General features: G+C 40.3%; 1 long non-coding RNA gene across 1 annotated transcript; it reads left to right on the top strand.

Moving 5' to 3' along the window:
• Positions 1-4,537: 4,537 nt before the first annotated feature.
• Positions 4,538-8,167, top strand: LOC122298643. Its single transcript, XR_006239489.1, has 2 exons — positions 4,538-5,135; positions 7,711-8,167. It is a non-coding gene; the product is annotated as an uncharacterized LOC122298643 (long non-coding RNA).
• Positions 8,168-8,768: the final 601 nt, after the last annotated feature.

Genomic DNA, 8,768 nt, shown 5'->3' with positions numbered 1-8,768 from the left:
TCGAGAGCCACCGGAAGTCGCTGCACCTGCTCTATTTTTGCCCCTGTCGCCGGTTGCTTTCGCAGCCCAGAACCGCCGCTCGCCGGCGGCGTGGCCTACACCACCCACCCAGTTTTCTTCCCCTCTCACCGGTGAACATCCCCACCAAGTTTCACCTCCATCCGAGCCACCGTTAGCCACCACGAGCTCCTCCAAGCCATACGGGTTTTCACCATTTTCGGCGCCGTCGCACCACCTCCGGCCACCATCTTTTCACAGCTTCTTCCCCTACCTCTTACCGACCTAAACCACCCATTTTCGGCCTCGATCCATTGCCGGAACAGCTCCCACGAGCTCAACTCCGTTCAACCCCTTTTTGGCCTTCGACTGCCATTTCCACCACCACCCACGGCCAAAACTCGTTTCCTTTAGCTTCATAAATATCTCAAGACCATTCCCTATCAATTTTGTGCCTTGGTTTGTCCCCGTTCAAAAATGGGTAATTTATTACCCACGGCAACAGTGTAAATTACACTGTTACGTTGCTCTTCTTCTGCCGTTTGCAATGCCGCGAGCTTTCTAAAAATACCATATAGCGCTGTAAGTATTTTCCAAATCCTATTTTCAGATTTAAAAATATATTGCTCATTCAATAATTTTATCTGCTGATTGGTTGATTCCGGACTGAGTCCGAGGAGTTCGGGGGTCGGATGGATGGAGGACGAAGTTGCTTGTTTTATTGAATTATGTGGGTTGATTATTTTTGTGCATTGATATAGCATTTACATGGTGCATGCACGTGTGTTTTTGTTTAATTGTGAAAAGCCTGTTTATTGGCGTAAGTGGACTTACGAGTGCGTGTGTATCACGACCCTAAGCCGGGATGGGGTATTATCTCGGGGGAACTCCTCTGGTCACTTGGGAGTGGAATAAACTGAGTGATGTCCCCTTGGTTGTCGCTGGGCGACGACGGGAGCGGGGGCTAGGGGGTGCTTGGCTACGAACGCATCGGGCGCGGAACCGGACATCGCTGTACGCACCGACTCCGTGGCCCTTCGCTGGCGAGGGCTAGAGGATGCTTGGCTACGAACACGCGGGGCATGGAACTGGGCATCGCTTGTTAGGTGTCACATGCGTGGTGGTACTCTGCGGTGTGGCACTGGAGCCAGGGTGTGCGGATGACCCCTAGGGGAGGTCATGGTGCATGCAGGTGAAAATGGATTATGGTTTGAGATGAATAGAGGCCAAAGGTGACTTTTGGCGTGATATTTGGAAAGGTTTGTTTTTGGGCCAAATGAGTTTTTTTGGCGTGTGTGGAAAATTATGTTTTATGGGTTTTGCGCATTGGTATCACTTCATGCATGTTGTTTGAGTTCTATATGTTTTTATCTGGTGGTGTTTGGATTTTACTTACTTGCGGTACCATTTTTGGTTCCGTAGTTTTTGGTGCAGGATTCGAGGAGGAGGAGGAGGCTGAGCCCGAGGATGCGGCTCCGCCGGAGTTTTTGTGATGACCCGCTTTTAAGTGTATTTTCGCTGAAATATTTGTTTTTATTTAATTAATATACTAGTTATTTTATTTTAATGTATTTGCGTTTTTAAAATTGGGTTTTAATTTAATTTAATTTATTTGAGGTTGTGTTTTATTTCTTTAAGTTGTTTAGTGGTTTTAATCTTTTTGGCGGTTTGTTTCGTTTTCCCGGAGTGAGGATTGGACCTCATCTCTTTTCACATCTTTTTCCCTTTTTCTTTTTCCCTTCTTTTTCCTTTTTCCTTCTTTTCTTTTTCTTCTTTTTCTTTTTCTCTCTCCTCTCTCCCCGATTCGGACCCCCCCGAGCTCTCTCTCTCTCCTCCCTCTCCCTCACGCCGGCGCCACCTTCTCTCTACCTTACCGCCGCCGTCCGGCCACCAACCGGACTCCCACCGGTCCCAAAAGTTTCCCCTCCCTCCGGTGCACCACCCCTCCAAAACCCACCCCCAACCGGCCGGCCATTTGGCCGGAAAAAGCTTCCAAAGGGCGCACGGATTTCACTCCGATCCGCCGCCGTCGCTCCACCTCTGGCCACCATTTCTTCACCACTTCATCACCGGTCCCTTGCCGTCCTAACCCACCCATTTCCGGCCTCCAACGACCACCGGAGCAGCTCCCACGAGTTTGTTTTCCGATTTGCCATTTTCGGCCATTTCCGGCCATTCCGCCGCCACCCACGGCCGTCCGTCACTTCCAATAGCTTCACAACCACCTCTAGACCATTCCCTATCAATCCCGTGTCCTAGTTTGTCCCCGTTCAAAAGTGGGTTTTTCAGACCCACGGCCACAGTGAATTTTCACTGTGACGTTGCTGTTTTTCCGCCGTTTGCAACGCCGCTTGTTTTCTAAAATTGCCATATAGCGCTGTAAGTATTTTCCAAACCCTATTTTCAGATTTTAATATATATCGCTCATTCAATTTATTTACTGTTGTTGGTTGTTGATTCCGGACTGAGTCCGAGGAGTTTCGGGGGTCGGATGGATGGAGGACGGAGTTGCCTGTTTATTTGTTTTATATTATTGGATTATTTTATTATGCATTGTTATGGCATTACATGGTGCATGCACGTGTGTTTGTGGGTTTTGTGTGAAAAGCCTGTGTATTGGCGTGAGTGGTTTTACGGGTGCGTGTGTATCACGAGCCCAAGCCGGGATGGGTTATTATCTCGGTGGAGCTCCTCTGGTCACTCGAGAGCGGAATAAACTGAGTGATGTCCCCTGAGTCGTCGAGAGAGATGACGGGAGCGGGGCTAGGGGATGCTTGGCTACGAACGTGCCGGGCATGGAACCGGGCATCGCCCTACTCACCGACTCCGTGGCCCTTCGCTGGCGAGGGCTAGAGGATGCTTGGCTACGCACGCGCGGGAGGCGCGGAACTGGGCATCGCTCGTTAGGTGTCACATGCGTGGTGGTACTCTGCGGTGTGACACTGGAGTCAGGGTGTGCGGATGACCCCTAGGGGAGGTCATGGCGTATACGGTTAAAATTGGATAATGGATTATGAGGCCAAATGGGACTTTTGGCGTGGGCCAGATGGACTTCTGGCGAGATATTGGGTCGGATGGACTTCCGGCGAGATATTGGGCCAAATGGACTTTTGGCGTCCAAATGTGGCTTTTGGCGTGTTTTTCGGAAAGGATATGTTTTTGGGCCAAATGGGTTTTTGGCGTGTGTGGAAAACTGGTGTTTTTGGGCTTTGTGCATTGGGCATGTTTCATGCATCTTGTTTGAGTTATATGTGTTTTTATCTGGTAGTGTTTGGGGTTTTACTTACCTGCGGAACCATTTGTGGTTCCGTAGCTTTTGGTGCAGGAGTTGAGGATGAGGAGGAAGAGGTTGAGCCCGAGGATGCGGCTCCGCCGGGTTGCTGATGCTATCTTTTATATTTGTTTAAAACTGCATTTGTGTTTTGTAATATTTTATCTATGTATGTTTTAAACAGCTTGTATTACGTTAAGAAATTCTGGTACTTAGTTATGACCTTCTTTATCCGCTGCGTGTTTATCTGTACACATCTGTTGCCTTGCACACACCCGGCACCCGTCGAGGGGATGGTGACCCGGGTTGTCACCATCCGGACGTCTCAATTTCCCCGTGTTTGGGCGTGGGGATTTGGGGGCGTCACAGTTTTGAGTTGAAGTAATGTTTTGTAGCTGTTTTTAAAACTATATTTGTGTTATGTAATATTTTATTTATGTATGTTTTGAACAGTTTGTATTATATTAAGAAAAATTCTGATACTTAGTTATATGACTTTCGTTATCTACTGCGTTTCCTTTGCATATTTGTTGCTTTTACACACACTTGGCACTCGTCGTTAGGGTGGTGACCCGGGTTGTCATCATTCAGACGTCTCGATTTCCCCGTATCTAGGCGTGAGGATTTGGGGGCGTCACATCTAATGTTTTGCCATTTATATTCTTTCACAAGTTACATTGAAAAGGTCAAAGGGTTACATAGAGGTCTAAAATAAGATGGCTTTTTTGTTTTGTCATCTATATAGTTCAAAGTCCATAAATTAAGAACTAAAATCTAAAATTATAAAGATAACTTACAAATCTTTTATACATATTTTATAATTCTATTTTAAACTGAAATTATGTTATTTATTTTTTTGGTTACAAAAATTAAGTTATTAAATTGGCACAATTAAAATTCAGTTATAAAATAAAATATAAAAGAATTATAAATATATCATTATCTGGTTTATAATATACACCATTGATATAAAAAGTACTAATTTATAAATAAATCTTATTTAAACTATACATAAAGAAAAAAGATATTTACTATCTGAAACTGTATAAGTTTTCATGCATTTTCTTTAAAAAAAAAAGAGAAAAAATTTAAGATTCACATAATCAAATTATTTTTTTAATAATAAATTTTTTTTTCATTTCTCAAAAGAAGTGCATGAAATTTACACGTTGCACATTACATGACTAAATCTATCATTTTGCTAAAAACAATTACAAGAGTATTGTCAACTCAACCATCAATGGAAAAATGTTAAAATACAATAAAAGCATGAAATGCAAAAAAATGCCACCGACGGAGAGACTGGGTATCAGACAAAAAATGCAAAAATGCTCAAAAGTACACTGGGTTGCAGATGGCAAGACACTTCACTTCGTCTTTGTGGCTGGAGGTTTTCTTCTTCGTGCATAAATGATGGAGTGACAAATTTTGTGGATTGCCATTGTTGATCTGTGCACCGTGGGTTGGACCTGAGTGCATTTTGAATCTAGGTTCATCCTGCTTCTCCAGCACCCAAGTCGTCTAGCACAGGCATTGCCTAGTGCCACCCTACAACAGCCATCTCTCCACCTAGATCCACCCCGCACTGCCCATCCCTCTGTTCTATGCCACCCGTCATTCCTCCTCTATCGCCCTTCAAATTTAAACATCCCGAGTCACCCCAACACTTGCGTTGTGTCACTTGCCCAGTGCCACCCCGCAACAGCCATCCCTCGGCCTAGTGCCACCCACCAACGATCACTTTCTCAAAGAGAAGGTACGGGTTGCTGAAGAAAGCACATGAGATCTCTGTGCTTTGTGATGCTGAGGTGGCTTTAGTTGTTTTCTCTACCAAAGGGAAGCTCTTTGAGAGAGGTGACTCCCCTAGGTAACGCCACTGGGTAACTCCAATTATATTTTCCTTTCGAACAAAGCTCTTTAGTTGGTGCGAACCCCGTAGGATTGATGTTGTTTGGATTAATTTCGCAACAAAGTCACCTATCATGTGTTGTTTTGAAGTCAATATTTGAACCATACTATTATATCCTTCACAGAAAATACAAGCTTTCCAAATGGACATCGTTTTTTAGTAGTCTTTGCAAATAAAAATGTCTAATTCTTGATCGAAATTGATTGTTACAGTGGAGTTGAATGGCTAAAGAGAAAAGTTAAAATGCTTTCTTGAAGTTAATGGTTGCTGGTGTTTATCGTTAAACTCAGATATGTTTTGTTATGTTTTTAAGCTCCAATATAGCTAAAGTGAGTTGCAGAAAATGCAAAATGGCATTGTTATGTTTTTAAACTCTGATATAACTAAAGTGAAAAAGAAATAGGATATAGATGATGTATATATGTAAGTGGTGGGAATGAGGTATTGCCTTTATTTATCATGTGTTGCTGCTGGGTCTCAACTTAGGGGAATTAGGTGAAAGGTTAGATTTTTGATGTAATGAAAGAAGTTACTGAAACATGTATCAAATGATATATACCTAATCTTGTTGGAATATGAATGGTTGTCCCTCACCTTCCCACTAAATGCTGCTAGTGGCTTTCAAAAGATAAGTTTGTTTATAGGTAAATTTATTATTGTCAAGAGAGTAGTGGATGGGAAGTATCAATGCCATAGTGGTGCAATAAAAATGAAGAGAGAACATGAGACATGAAGAGAAGTGGTGTCAGATTAATGGTTTAGCTTTCATAGTAGATCATGTACCAAGAAAATCTTCATTTGATTCAACAATCTAGAATTTCGTGAAAGACTAATAATATTAGATATAGTCATGTTCATATCATTGTTCTCAAACGATGCAAGCTATTCCCAGTTTGATGCTTGAAGTGCAATGGAGAAAGAAAATTACCAATTCTGATCCTAAGGAAAGCAAATGGATGCATTATTATTGCCAATTTTTTCCTCCCTTTCAATATTACTCCTATATATTATGTAATTGAACTCAACATTTTTTCTTCCCTTCTATAAAATCATTTATAAGTTGGTTGTGTTCTTTTTAGCTCAAAAACACAATGGATACCTTGGTCCATTGGTTTTATTTATTCTGGCTGGGATTCTGTTTGAAGTAATATCATTGATTGTGTTGTGTGCATAATCTCTTGATCAAAAAACCCATTACACAAACTCCACCACAACCTTTATGGAAGGTATAAAAATCCATAAAACATTGCATCTCCACAAACTACACCAAGGCATCAAGGTGGTCACAAGTCTGAAAGAAAACGAATATGGTTAAAAGCTAAGATGTGGGGTGTGCACCCATGAACCAGTTGATACCCAGATTATTTCTTAAAAACTAATACTACTGAATTAGGATTCCTAGCGAGCAAGTTTAACATAGTTGTTTATTTTTGTGGCTTCTTTATTATAGTTGTTTAGCAAATAAACAGCTAGGTTAACATAGTGCAATGCATTCTTGTAATACCCTCCTGTTTTTCCAAGAATTAATTGATCTAATTTAGTTTCTACACCACTTCAATATCTATCTGCGTTTTCAATTTTAGTGTGTTCTCCTTCATATACATCAATTGTATGCTCTTGTATGAAGCTTTGGTGGTTCTTGTTATATGAACTGGAAACATTGAGCACTTGATTTTCAAGACAAAAAGGAAAAAAAAATGCAATAAAATGTAAATGTGGGATAGGTGAAACTACAATGAAAACGGTTGAGAAATTGCACCTGAAGTTATTTTTCTATATTGTCCCTGATAATTGTGAATCGTGTTTGATGGCACAATATTGATGTTGTATCTGGACCTCACAGCTGTTGAACTTGAATTCTTTTACTTCTAATTGTGAAAAGGAAAAGGGATTTTAGGGACACTCATAGGGCAAATGGGAACACAAGCTATTAGAAATGAATTCCTGACAACAAAAGTCCTTGAAACAGTTCATGTGAGTGTCCATTGTGCACCTCTATTGTTTTCAAACTATTTATAATCAATCCTTTGTATGTAATGAACCCACCCATTTTCCTCTACAAAGTGGACTACATGTAATTTTGAAACATCAATTACATGTCCAACGTACAAAGTTGATGGTGTGTATACTTATTTTCTCACTACTTTGCACATGTGTTCCAAGTAGCATGATGATTCTTTTGCTTGAGTTTTTTTTTTTTTCTCTTGTTTTAGAGTGTGAAAAAGTATAGTCAAAATGCAGTGGTTGAGAAACTAAGGTCAATCTTTTTCATGATATTTACTTCCATTTCCATTGAAGTATTTCTTCTTCTTCGCCATAATTTCTTTGATTTTGGGGCGTGACGAGATGGGCATTTTTTGGATCCATATAGTGGAAGGTATGTGAAATTTTGTGTTAGAATTTTTGTTTAACTTTAGAGTTCGATGAAAATGAAATTTGTGATTTGAAAATTCTTTCAATTTAAAGATCATTTGCTTGTTTGTTGAGAAAATGGATGAAGTAAAGGAACAATTTTGTTTCTATTTATTTTTAGGTGCCGCATGAAGTGTACTCCACAGACTGTAAGGCTATCATCTCTATGTTGGAGCTTGGAAGGTTGGAGGACTTGAAGTTGTTGTGCTGGAGAAAGCTCGAAAATGGAAGCATGAGTTGAGGTGGGATTTAACTGAAAAATTAAGTATTTTTGCCGTTTGGTTCAGAGGCGTCTCCATTGTTTAAATAATCTCAATGGTTTGTAGGCACTAGGATTTGTGGATGGATTTATTGTATGGGCGGGTTGTGGAGACCCTATGTTGTGATTCCTCATGAATTGGGAGTACATGAATGTGATTCCTAAAGTGTACCTTCACTTTTGTGCGACAAAATTAGGAATGGGAGAGAGGTGTCGGGCAATGCATTCGATAGAAAATTTCCTTTTGCTTGATTTGGACGCTATATAAGGAATCAATGTATATACATTAAAAATTTTGTTCATTATATGTTTCTATCAATCCATCAGGTTCTTTGATTTGTTTGTCGAGGAACACAGTTGCTTTCTGGTTCCTTGATAATATATTTATTCTTTGGTGTTAATCCCAAACCATCAGGTTGGTTGTCATGCGTAGATGTCTGTGTGAGATCTTTTAAACATCATTGGCTAATAGAGAGGCAGTTTAAGGTGAAGCAAAAAGTCTTCAAAATCACAAATGCAAAATTCATTCAAACAATTGTGCTAAAAAAGTATCTGCGCAGTCTTTAGAATCTCAATTGCAAAATTCATTCAAACAATTGTGTAAAAAAGGTATATTTCACTTGAACAATTACAACCAAGAATCTCACAAATTTGGGGCAAAAAAATGCCGATTAAAACTGACATAACCTTCTTGAATGTCATTTGAAAATTAATATAAAATCAATATTTCCCCCTGCTTTGGTCAATCATATACATACAAGTTTACACCCTTATCAACAAACACTTTGTTTATACTTTGTTCAATACATGATAAATACTTCACTTCCAGAAAAAATAATTCGTTTTGGTTCCAAGTGAGAATTGAGAAATCTACCTTCAATGAAAATGCCATTTCTTCATTCAAATGCCTTATAATGAAG

Source organism: Carya illinoinensis, chromosome 16 (genome assembly GCF_018687715.1).
Source record: "Carya illinoinensis cultivar Pawnee chromosome 16, C.illinoinensisPawnee_v1, whole genome shotgun sequence".
NCBI lineage: Eukaryota > Viridiplantae > Streptophyta > Magnoliopsida > Fagales > Juglandaceae > Carya > Carya illinoinensis.
Note: the sequence above shows the minus strand (reverse complement) of the source record. Positions and strands in the feature narration are given on the sequence as shown.